Source organism: Symphalangus syndactylus, chromosome 21, assembly GCF_028878055.3.
Source record: "Symphalangus syndactylus isolate Jambi chromosome 21, NHGRI_mSymSyn1-v2.1_pri, whole genome shotgun sequence".
NCBI classification, from domain to species: Eukaryota; Metazoa; Chordata; class Mammalia; order Primates; family Hylobatidae; genus Symphalangus; species Symphalangus syndactylus.
The window spans coordinates 21,669,363-21,682,219 of record NC_072443.2 but is presented as its reverse complement, the minus strand read 5'-3'; the positions used below and the strand labels follow the sequence as shown (position 1 = coordinate 21,682,219).

The 12,857-nt window shown below is 33.8% G+C and overlaps 1 protein-coding gene and 1 long non-coding RNA gene across 5 annotated transcripts in view; one reads left to right on the top strand and one right to left on the bottom strand.

Annotated features, from left to right (window-relative positions):
- LOC129471390 (uncharacterized) overlaps positions 1-5,526 on the top strand; it is a 46,241-nt gene extending 40,715 nt beyond the window's left edge. The window contains exon 3 of the long non-coding RNA XR_008653571.2: positions 5,381-5,526. This is a non-coding gene — a long non-coding RNA (uncharacterized lncRNA). The remainder of the gene's footprint in view (positions 1-5,380) is intronic.
- Positions 1-12,857, bottom strand: part of EPHA6 (EPH receptor A6) — a 951,077-nt gene that overhangs the window by 383,546 nt on the left and 554,674 nt on the right. The window lies entirely within an intron of this gene.

Below are 12,857 nucleotides of genomic sequence, written 5' to 3'. Positions count from 1 at the left end.
TCAGGAAAGAGTCCCTTTCGTAACCTCCTTGATCAAATTATCTCATTTTTTATTCCCAGATTAACCATTTACCTGGAGTCCAGCTACGTTTGCTATCAGTGTACAGATAGATCACTTAAACAATTCATGTTATGATATGTAATAACATAATATATATTGTATTATGTAGTTTAGTATTGCTTGAAGTGTTTTTAAGCTTAAAATGGATATTATGCATATTATGTCTTTAATTCAAAGTTACACTTCTAAATTCCCAAATGTACCTGTGTTAATGCATGTACATCTGGTTCATTCAACTGCTGTATAATATCTTATTGCATGGCAATAACAGAGGTTATTTACATATTCCTATAAAAATATGTAAATAATTTGTAGGTCATTTTCAAGTTATTGTTATTAAGACCAATACTGCTTTGACCATTTCTATCCACATCTCCTTAGCCACATGTGGGAATTTGTTTGAAGTATGAATCTGAAAGTAGAACTGATGGATGGCGTGAAGGATATGCACATCTTCATATTAACTTGCTCGCCAAAGGAACTGTACAAATTGACACGCTCCCCAATATCCGGGGAAATTCAGCCCCCAATATTGCCCGTGGGTCCTTTTATATTTTCCCTAAGTGTCAGCCGATCTAAGAAATAAAGGGAAAGAGTACAAAAGAGAGAAATTTTAAACCTGGGTGTCCAGGGGAGGCATCACATGTTGGCAGGTGATGCCCCCCGCAAGCCGTAAAACCAGCAAGTTTTTATTAGTGATTTTCAAAAGGGGAGGGAGTGTACGAATAGGGTGTGGGTCACAGAGATCACATGCTTCACAAGGTAATAAGATATTACAAGGCAAATGGAGGCAGGGCGAGATCACAGGACCCAGACGAAATTAAAATTGCTAATGAAGTTTTGGGCACGCATTGTCATTGATAACATCTTATCAGGAGAGAGGGTTTGAGAGCAGACAACTGGTCTGACCAAAATTCATTAGGCAGGAATTTCCTCATCCTAATAAGCCTGGGAGTGCTACGGGAGACTAGGACTTATTTCATCCCTTATCTATGATGGTAAAAGACAGACGTCCCCAGAGCGGCCATTTTAGAGGCCTATCCCAGGCATGCATTCTCTTTCTCAGGGCTGTTCCTTACTGAGAAAAAGAATTCAGCAATATATCTCCTATTCGCTTTTGAAAGGAGAGAAATATGGCTCTGTTCCACCTGGCCCACAGGCAGCCAGACTTTAAGGTTATCTCCCTTGTTCCTTGAACATTGCTGTTATCCTGTTCTTTTATCAAGGTGCCCAGATTTCATACTGTTTAAATAATTTGTGCAGTTAATGGGATCATCACAGCATCCTGAGGCGACATTCATCCTCAGCTTATGAAGATGATGGGATTAATAGATTAAAGTAAAGCAGACATAGGAAATCACAAGAGTATTGATTGGGGAAGTGATAAGTGTTCATGAAATCTTCACAATTTATGTTCAGAGATTGCAGTAAAGACAGGTGTAAGAAATTATAAAAGTATTAATTTGGGGAACTAATAAATGTCCATGAAATCTTCACAATTTATGTTCTTCTGCCATGGCTTCAGCCAGTCCCTCCATTCGGGGTCCCTGACTTCCCATAACACCCCAACAACAAATGAGCATTGACTTTCTCAACATCTTTGTCTATATACTTACCTTTAAGAAGTAAATTTAAAAATTAACATAAAGCTTGCATCTACTGTAATTTTAACATAAAACATATTAGCTAAAATGCCATGCTGAATATTGTATTGGTAATGAAAAAGCTTTAGGAACAATGAATCCCTCAAAAAAAAAAACAGTGGATCTTCTTGCACAAATTAAACATATTTAGCTACAGCAAAATTCAGTGCAGATAGGACCAGGCTCTTCATCTCCCACTCCTTTTTTATGAGCCAAGAAATCAACAAGTACTCTAGAAAATAAGTCAGAAGACTGATAATAGATTGGAGCCAGGCATTCTTGCCTCACATCCCAGCTCTATCTCTCATTAGCTAAATCATCCTGCAAAAACTCTTAATCTTATTCCACCTCTTTGAACTTTAGATTCTCCTTTGAAAAAATGGTGATTATAATAATTGCAGCCCTATAATATTGTTTTAAAGATATAAGTCAAATAACGTTTATAATTCACATAGTACGAAGCTTAGCACAGATTAGGTGCTAGAAAATGTTCATTTGTCATCCTGTATGAAATTGGGCATACTGTCATGTTAAAGCCAATAAAATAGAATAAGATAAAAAACCTTAAATATATTATAGCCACTATATGTTTTCCTCTTTTCTTTTAGATTCAATAGTTTTTAATCTAATACTGTTATTATTTGGCATTTAATGAATATTGTCTAACAGGAACCCTGAAATTCACTCTCATATATACTTTGACCTGACATGGTGTGCATATTGTAAAGCACAGCTAACTTGCTGGATATCTCCATACTACAGTAGTGCTATTTATAGGTGGGGAAAAAAGTAGCACACAAACATGTTGAGCCATACTTTTTCCAAGTTATACAAGAATTTTTTGTGGTCAAGGACTTTTCTTATATTTATATTTCTACGGTTGGCATATAGTAAGTATGCTCATATGCTAGATGAACGAATGAATGAAGCAATTATTATTTCTTCTTGTGCTAATTTTCAGGAAAATGAGTTACTCTTGGAAGAATCAAATCATCTCCATTAATGGAAGCAGTAATGTCTCTGTTTGTGAACCATTCAGTTATCACAAGTAGTAGATTATAAACCCAAACCTCAATTTGAGTTGATTTTGCTACGATACCAGTTGTAAATGCTGAATGGCTAAAAACGCGAAGAGAGGGTGGAGATTGTAGGGCAGAGGTAGATCAGTCACACTAATGCTTTTCTTTAAATTCCAAATCAATAAAAAAGTTATTTGTTTCTTATTCTGTAGGGACTAAAATGTTATATAAGAATTCTGCTTTTTAAAAGCTACCATCTTTATGGAAAGAATAAAAGATCGAAAACTTTGTTTTTTTTGTATCTGATAGATGGTTGTTATATATTAGCAGGCTGATAATAATAGTAGTATACTCCTAAATTTGGTAAATAACTGGAGCTATAAGTCTAGATATTATTTACCACATACAAAATATAAGAAGGACATATATTATCAGTATATAAATGTTATAAAGAAGCCAGATAAATTATATTACAGCCATGAATTGTTTCATTGTATCAATCAGTGAAACTCACGGATCACATAAGAGAAGGGAAGTCCTGTGAGCAAGGAATGGAAAACAAGATGACAGCAACATCAGGTTAAAGGCAAGAAGCTCATGGCAAACCAGTCATTCCTCAGGCTTCCACAGCTTTCCCCATGCCAGTAACTGGAACAACCATTTACCCAGTTGCTAAAGTCGAATATTTGGAATTAACCAGGACTCCTCCATTTTCTTTAACCCTACATATTCAAGCCATTGTCAACAAATCCTGTCAGGACTACTAACAAAATATATCTGCCTCCACCCACTTCTCTATATCTCCACTGCCACCCCTCCAGTCCAAGCCACCTTTCCGTCTTGACTGAACTTGTAACTGGTCCTTTCACACTTGACCCCTTCATATAGCTGCTAGACTCATCTCTAAAGAGTTAATGTAACTTTCCATTTGAAAATTTCAGTGTCTTCCAAAAAGAACTTAAAATATAATCCAGATCTATTACTTGCATGTTCTGGCCTCTAGGAGCCCAAAATTTCATTGTTATGACACTTTGTTCCATCGTTCACTGTAGTCTGACTACAAGTGTACTCTGTTAAGACAAGGAAAACTCTTTCCCCAGCTCAGGGACATTGCATATGTTTCTTCTCATTTTTGGAATGCTGTTCATATGGCCGGTTTATTCTCATTCTTCAGAAATAAACTTAGATATCAGATCTTTTTTCTTTAACCTTTGCATACAAAACAGGTCAACCTATACGTCATAGCGACCAGCTGATTTTCCTTATAATAGTAATCACAAGGAGTAAAGACTTTATTTATTCATTATTTACTTTTTTATCGTATGTTTCCAACACTTGAGCATAGTGGTGATCATTATCACAAGCACCTGGGACTGTGCGTGGCATATAATAAGCACCTAATACCTATATGTACAAATAATAAATGGATAAATGAAGTAATAAATGCTTACCTACATGCCTGTCTAGAGATTCTTAAAGAGGGTAATGGATGAATTTGGAATTTCAAAAAGGCTTTTAAATGTTATTTCATTAATTCATTCATTCTGAAGATATATCATCATTGAAACAGGTTAAATTCTTCAATAAATAAGTGTAGCAAATATAAGTACCATAAATATATTTTACTAGCTTTGACTCATATATATGGTTGTTATGATAGGTTGACCTATTTTGTATACAGAGGTTAATAAGGAAAATCAATAGTTATGCAATATGGTTCATGAAAACAAAATGCTATATTTATTTTGCATAAGCATTTATATTTTCAAATTCAATAAATTTATACATGATGAAATATTGACTTCTTTGTGATATTAATCATATGTATTTATAAATAACTAAATGTGTTTCAAAATTATTCACATAATGCCTTTTAAGAGAAAAAGAAATGACATAGTCTCTCATTTTAATGTCTGTGTAGACTAGCATAGTTTCTTTTCTCAAATAATAAAACATAACTAAGACCATAGAAATTAAAAGGTTTTCCTGTTAAGATTAACTGACATTTGTCTCAGAACAAAAGATAGTTTCTGGCATTCAATTCTTTATAATATTATTAGGGAAAGGCTTGCAATATTCCAGATGGGTTCAGTGTTTACCAACATACAGTAATGTTGTCAAACAAAGAACATGTAAATTTTGAGCTCTGAAGTCAGCACCCTGAACTTGTGAAAGTACAAATGAATTATTTAAGAAGCGTGAAAGTAGTGTTATGTTACATAAGGAAGGAAGATAGAAGTCAGCCTGTGGTTATACAGACTATATTACTTTTTATTTTTGGCCTTCTATATTTTAAATGTATTGACTTTTTTGAGGACACTATGTCTTAAGTAGAGACAAACTTTTCACTGGAATAATTTGTTATTCTTCTTATTTAATATAGATATTCTGGCTAGTTGTATTAACTTGATAATATAATCTGAAACTCCCCAAAATGCTTCCTAAGAGCAAGTATACCATACCAATTGGGTTACAAATATGAAATAGTATATTCAAATTGGGATAATTTAAGAAGAGTTTATCAAAGGGGCAGGTTACGAAGGTGTTAGCAAGTTGTAGGGGAACCACAGAGCTTAGTCCAAGCTAGAAACAGAAAATTACAAAAAAATAAAAATAAAAACAATCCCCCAACACAACTGTTACCATCTTCGGACTCAGGAGAAGGGAGTAAGCAGTTAGGCAAAAAACCAAAAGAAGAGTGAGAGAGTGAAGCTGCCTCGAAAGAAGCAGTCACCGGCCACCCAGGGACACAACCAGCCAGAAGTAACACGCAGGAGGTGAGCCAGGGAAGTCGATACTGGGGCCTTGCTCTCCTTGCTGCTCTCCAATACGGCTGCAGAGTGGGCTGGGGTTGAGCATGTGACCTGGTTTTAGCTGATGTAGGGGGCTACCTTAATCTCTATTTACTTTAAAAATGGGTTCACATAAAAAAAAAGGAAAAAGTATTAATCGTTAACACGTTAATACTGTATTACTCTAGTGTATGTAACACAATAGATTTCAAAGCTATTTTATTTTTATCTCATGTGTATCCTCACAAAATCACTGACGGCTTAAGAACATGGGTCCTGGAGTAAGACACACTGAGTTCCAATCTCAGAGTCCTTCCTTATCAGCTATGTATCTTTGAACAAGTTCCTAATTTATTTACCACTATTTCTTCATCTGTCATAAGGGGATGGTAATATATCCTCCTGCAGTGTTGTGAGAATTCAATGAATCAATACATGTAAAGCACTGAGAAGATTTCCTGGCATGTGGTAAGTGCTTAGTAAATGCAGCTCTTCTTACTTTCATTTCACAGAAACAGAAACGAAGTTCAATGAAATAAAGGAATTTAAGGTCGTGCCGTTTTCGAACAAGGGTGAAAGGTAGCACTTACCAAAGTTTCTGGACTTACAATCCAAGGTTTTGTATATTCTACATAAGTACATAATCATAATCAATTGCTTTGTTTTTTAAGGTTTTCCAAACGTACACTTTTTCTTGGCTTTACTCACTGTCATGTCTGATTATTGCTTATCCTTCTTTCCCCTCTTTTCACAGGGAAGTGAGAAAAAAAACAGTAATTGTGTATTGCATGGTGATGTGCTATTAATTCAGTCTAAGATTAGTGACTGTATTCACAATAAACCTACTCAGAGGTAGCATTTCCACACATGTATATATGACCACAGTGGACCTCTATTAATTACTGAAATGATCTAATCTATTACGTAATTTTAAAAGAGGGTCTTACAACCTTAAATCTTCCATAGCTGAAAAATTTTAAACTGTTGTCTCTGAATTGACTTAGGGCATTGTTGTCAGCACCACGAATGCTGCCTGATACACAGTAGATGCTGAATAAATATTTGCTGAAGTAATTAATTAATTAAAGTGTTCGACCCAACATATTGCTTTTATTAGTATACAAGAACGTAAAACTGCACAGAATACGAAAAAATCAGAAAAAATGTGAATATCTAGATTTAGATGGAAATACAAAGGATCAATAAATCACAACGTGTAGGTGTCTTTAGTTAGAAAGACCTTAAATCTATGTGGTATCTCAACATAAGTGAAAACAACAATACCGTACAGAATTTTCTCAGGCTGATATAGATATAGTCTGCTTAATTGTGAGTATATTTTCCTAACTATTGTGAGAGAGAAATTTTGATGGTGCAATATAAATTTTTAATCTGAATCGTAGCAGTTAAGAGTTTTACTCCATTGAGTGGCTGAATCTTACTCCTCACAAAGGGTAAGATTCTTTTTCATCTTGCAAAACAAAGTTGTTGAAAACCAAAGCAAACCCCTTAACCTAGGGATGGATGATCAAAACAGACTAGTTCTAACTGAAAAAAATTAACCAAGGAAACAAACGTAAAGTTATCTTTCATTTAAATTCACTCAGGAATTGTTTACATGAAAATCACAAAGATGGAGCTTTTGTCCATTTACCACACATAGATGAGTGAAAAAATGTAATCTATAAAAATGTCTTGACTGGGCACGGTGGCTCACGCCTGTAATCCCAGCACTTTAGGAGGCCGAGGCAGGTGGATCACGAGGTCAGGAGATCAAGACCATCCTGGCCAACATGGTGAAACTCCGTCTCTACTAAAAATACAAAAATTAGCTGGGTGTGGTGGCATGTGCCTGTAATCCCAGCTACTCAGGAGGCTGAGGTAGGAGAATCCCTTGAACCAGGGAGTCAGAGGTTGCAGTGAGCTGAGATCATGCCATAGCACTCCAGCCTGGCAACAGAGTGAGACTCCGTCTCAAAAAAAAAAAAAAAAAAAAAAAAACAAAAAGTCTTTATGATTTTTCCTGTCATAATATTTTAAATATTTTGCTAATGATGTCTATAGGGTAGTATTTGGAAGAAATAAAATAGAATATTATAGAACTTGAGGCTCATCTACTGCTTTAATCTCTTTGAAACATCTTTATTCCAAATTTTTTTAAAGTCTTTAAAAATGTATCTAAGTACAATCAACATCGTATTGTAGAAGTTCTAAATGAATATGATTATGATAATAGCTTCTTACACAAAATTTAAGAGATATTCATTTGCCTTTTGAATCATTATAGAGTGAATATATCTACATCTTTCATTTTCCGTAATTGCATTCTGTATATCAAGTAGAGCAGGTCCAGTTACTAAGTTATTGACACTGTGTTTTGTTAACATGCAATTCTATTCCTTTGAATTCAGCAGAGTCTTTTGGAACTTAAACATCTTAACTCTTCTGTTTAAAGCCTAAATCAACCTGAGAGAAGGTATGTTTTTAGAATGGAAAAGTTGCTTACAATAGTTTTAAAAAGGTCTAGACACCTCAAGTTTAAGTCTTCAATTTGTGCTTCACTAATCTCAAGTTATTGCCAAAAAATAATTTTCTAAATTTTAAGAAATCAGTAAGTTTTAAAAATGTAATTTTAAAAGTAAATTCCAAACATATTCTAAAATAAATCACACATTATTTAAATAGGACTTTTTTATTTTAGAAATTGTTCCCTTTGATTTTGCTAAGGGCGAATAATTACAGTCACTATGTTAATTAATATTCATTTAAATTCAAGTCTCCAGAGTTGCATAGAAATTAATTATATTTTTATATTGTAACTGTTTTGCATACTCTTTTAAAACATGACTCTAATCTTGAAGATTAGATTTTTTTCCTTGAAATTTTGCTAGCTGTGACATAATTCTAAGGAACTGTGTTACATAAAGAACACTTGTCTGCCTTATTTTTATCTATACCTCAAATTTGCCCTGCTTTCTTGATGTATTCTGAAATACTTATAACAGAATGGGGAGAAAATTACTGTTTATGTCAAACATTAAAAAAAAAAAGGCAACTAAAACTCCAAAAAATTGGTTTGAGTAGCACTAACAGGTTCTACCATATTAGCATAAAATCCCCTTAAAAAACAATTGTTAAAATTAGACTCCCTTCTGGCTTTCTCTGTGTCCTCGTAATCTTTCTCAAAAATTTCCCACTAATACAGAACTCTGTTTTATCATGGTAAAATATAAACAACATAAATGTACCATTTAAATTATTTTTAAGCATACACTTCAGTAACATTAAGGACATTTATTCTACTATGTAGCCATCACTATCATCTATCTCCAGAACATTTTTCATCTTCCCAAACTGAAACTTCATACCCATTAAACAAGAGCTCCCCATTTTGTCCTCTCCCAGCCCTTGGAAATCACTATTCTACTTTATGTCTTTATGCATTTGACTATTCTAGGTACATCAAATAAGTGGAATCACACATCATTTCTTCTTTCGTGACTGACTTAATTCACTTAGCCTCCTGTCCTTAAGGATAATCTATGTTGTAGCATGTGTAAGAATTTCCTTCTGTTTTAAGGATGTATATTTTTTAATAGTATGTATATACCAACTTTTGTTTATCCATTCATCTTTTAATGGACATTTGTGTTGCTTCCTTCTTTTGGCTACTGTTAATATTGGTGTTACAAACATTGGTACACAAATAACCATTCAAGTCCCTGCTTTCAATTATTTTGGGTATGTATCTAGAAGTGGAATTACTAGATAATATGGTAATTATATTTTTAATGTTTTGAAGAGTTGCCATACTGTTTTCCATATCTAATTCAGAGGTTCTTTTTTAAACAGTAAAATATATAAAATTCAAAAATGAAAAAGCAAATTAGCATGCCACTGTGGATTGCAACATTGATTTGCTAAAAGAGACTTGAGGTTAATTATTAACCTACTCCATTATTTCATAATGAGATAAGTAAACCAGGGGGCATTTGTGAGATGTCTAACCCTGGTATTCAAATTTGCAGGCCAGTGGTTGCCCCATAAGCCTGCATTTCAAATGGGTGCTTAAAACTTAGTTAGGATTTTAGAAAAAAAATATTAATACATAAACTTGTATAACTGTAGAAATAATTTACTTTAGTTTTTGCAGCGCCTGAGATTTATATATATATATTGCAGGGGCAATGTGGCATAATTATGGCTTTTGATATTTTCTATTAAAAACTCTTACATGTGGTGTTTAAGAACTGTTGTTGTGTGTAGAGAATTCTTAACCTTATTAACACCTCCACATTATCTCTTATACTAAGTAAATTACACTTCTAGAAAAAGCAAAATTTGCAAAGTATAACAATAATAAATTATCCTTAAATTCTATAAACAATTAAATTACTTCCATTTCAAACATAGATTTTGTTCCTTTTTGTCAGGAGCATTACAGTAATCTTAATAAACTTAATACACTTAATAAACTTCCTAACTAGTTTATTAACTAGTAAATAAATTTACTAACTAGGACCATAAACACTTTCAGATTGGACCATCTGATTAAAAGAAAAATAAAATTGACACCTTGACTCAGTAGTTTGCATACTTCAGTAAACTTTCCTTCAAGTTAATTAATGTGTAAATGCTCAACTATGGATTCAATTAACCCACAGGGTACTTGTTGCTGTAATTTTTCAAATAATAGCATGAAGCAAACTACACCTAAATGACATTAACACAATATATTAAGGTTCCAACATTAAACAACCCAGAATAATAAAAATTATACTTTCTCTAATTAGCCCATAAACATATACATATAACATTCTTAAATTACTATTTGTCCTAATGTATAAAGAGGCTAAATTTATAAATAATAAATGTAAAATAATTAGATATTATGAAAACCTTACCTTTCTCATTTTCTAAATTTTAATTCTAAATATCGCATGTGAGGTGTTTTATCTTTAATAATAAAGATTGAGCTATAATGTATTGTGATTTTTATCACAGTACCATAATGTAAAATAATTCACATGTAGGCATGCTCATAAATAGGCTGACTGGCAATACTGAATATCAAAATTATATATATTAATCTCTGAAACTCAATCATAAGTTATATAGGGCCATTGACTTCTGTGCAAACGAGAAACAGATGTAAATCTCCAAGTTACTCACTCTCATTCCACATTGAAGTATTTTATTGTATCATAATGAAATGATTTGTGTACTTAGTTGTTTTTCTCCTTTACCAATATATATATTTCATTAAGGCAAAGATGATGTGAAACTCATTTAGTACTTTTTCTTCGGTGGCTCACATAACCTGGTGCATCTTAGATCTTCATGAAATAGTTTCTGAATGAATAAAAACAGGTTTTTAGGTAAACTTTCTGATTTCCTTTAGGTCCACTGCCTCATTTCTTTTAGATATAGTGTAATGACTTAAAAATCTGTTCGTGGGTATACTCGAGCTGCTATGGTTTTAATGTTTATTGCCTTCAAAACTCATGTTGAAATGTAATCCCCAAAGTGGCAGTATTGAGAAGTGGGGCCTTTAAGAAGTGATTGGGTCATGAGAGCTCTTTCCTCATGAAGGGATTAATCCATTCACAGATTAACAAATTAATTACTTAATGAGTTGATGGATTAGTGGGTTATCATGGGACTGGGGCTTTATAAAAAGACAGATGCCAAATAGCATGCCCAGCTTCCTTGCCACATGGCACCCTGCACTACCTTGATACTCTGCAGAGTCCCACCAGCAGGAATGCCCTCATGAACTGTGGCCCCTTGACCTTCTACTTTTCGGCCTCCATAATTGTAAGAAATAAATTCTTTTTAAATTACCCAGTTTCAGGTATTATGTTATAAGCAACAGAAAACAGACTAAGATGCAAGCCGAATTGTATGATTCATATTAAATTTCTGTTGCTATTCATGGCAACTGTTCCTGAACCTGGCATCCTGCACAGCACTGAAGTTTACCTCTGTGTGTTAAAAAGACTTGGTCACTTGATCATTTTTGCAAAAGACTCAAGCTGTTAGATCAAGATTACTTTGGGAATGCTATTAGAGCCTAGCAGGTGAAATAAACAAAGCTATTTATTAACACGGTTTCTTACTGATAGTTACAGCAACTCTAGGTGTACACATTAATGAGGCCGGCTGCCTAGTTTGTACTATAAATGATGCATGCCTATGAAATTTTTGTGTTGTTTACACTAAAAAGAATGAGCCTCCTACTAGATGTAGAAAAACAAAGCAATCCTTGATCTCCATTGGACGGAAGACTCAGAAAGGTGCATAACAATCACAGTATTGGGAAAACAACTCAAAAGGGCACATCCAATTGATGGAACTGAGCTGAGTAATGTCTCCTACAGAGATACTTCACTGAGCTAATAGAGCCAACATGAGCATAGGTAAAAGCACTTTAGTGTCGACAGTAGCTGAGTAGTCATAGAATGCATGAGGGGAGATAGTAAAAGTTGACAAGCAAAATAAATATTTTTGTTTACTTATATTTCTCCTTATACTATATAAATACTATGTGAGATTACGTCATATATAGTTGATTCCTTTGATTTCATTTACAGTTACACACATTATCTTCTAAATGCATCTTATTTTCTCAAATTCTATTAACCAAATGTGGTTTAAGTTAAATAATGCAGATGAAAATTCATGTGGTCATAATCTTATTAGATTCCCAGTGTGAAACAATGATATATGATTTCATCCCTTCTCCAAACCACACACAAAATTAAAGAAAAAGAAAGGAATAAAATTTATCCTGAACTCACAAAATTTTAAACAATATAAAGAAATGCTGCAAAATGTCTGACAATGTTCACTGACAATATTTGAATACATTTTAAAATTAATATTCAAATTATGTTTTCATCAAATCTGAAATAAAATACCAAATATCATTATACAGAGAATTCTGTAAAGATAGTGGAGTAGAAAGAACCAGGAATCTGTCTTCCCATCTAGGCAACAATTGCACTGGTAGAGTCTGTCTGATGTAACTGATTTGGGAATCTGAAGTCTACTGAAGAATTGTAATATTCAGCGGTAGGTTTAGATGATAAATTGAAGTTGATTTCAGATATTAGCACAGTAGCAGCTAACCATCCCTTACTCTCAGCTCTGTGGCAGGCAGCTGTGCACTTGTTCCTGGTGCAGCTTGCACACAGCTTGTGGGAGCCAGGGTGGCCAAAAAAGACCCTGCCCGCCAAATATCAGGAACTGTGCTCTGATTGCTGATTGCTGCTTCTGATCACAGAGGTACAGATAAAGACATCTCCTTCGGCTAAGATGACTTCCAGATATAAAGGGGTAGT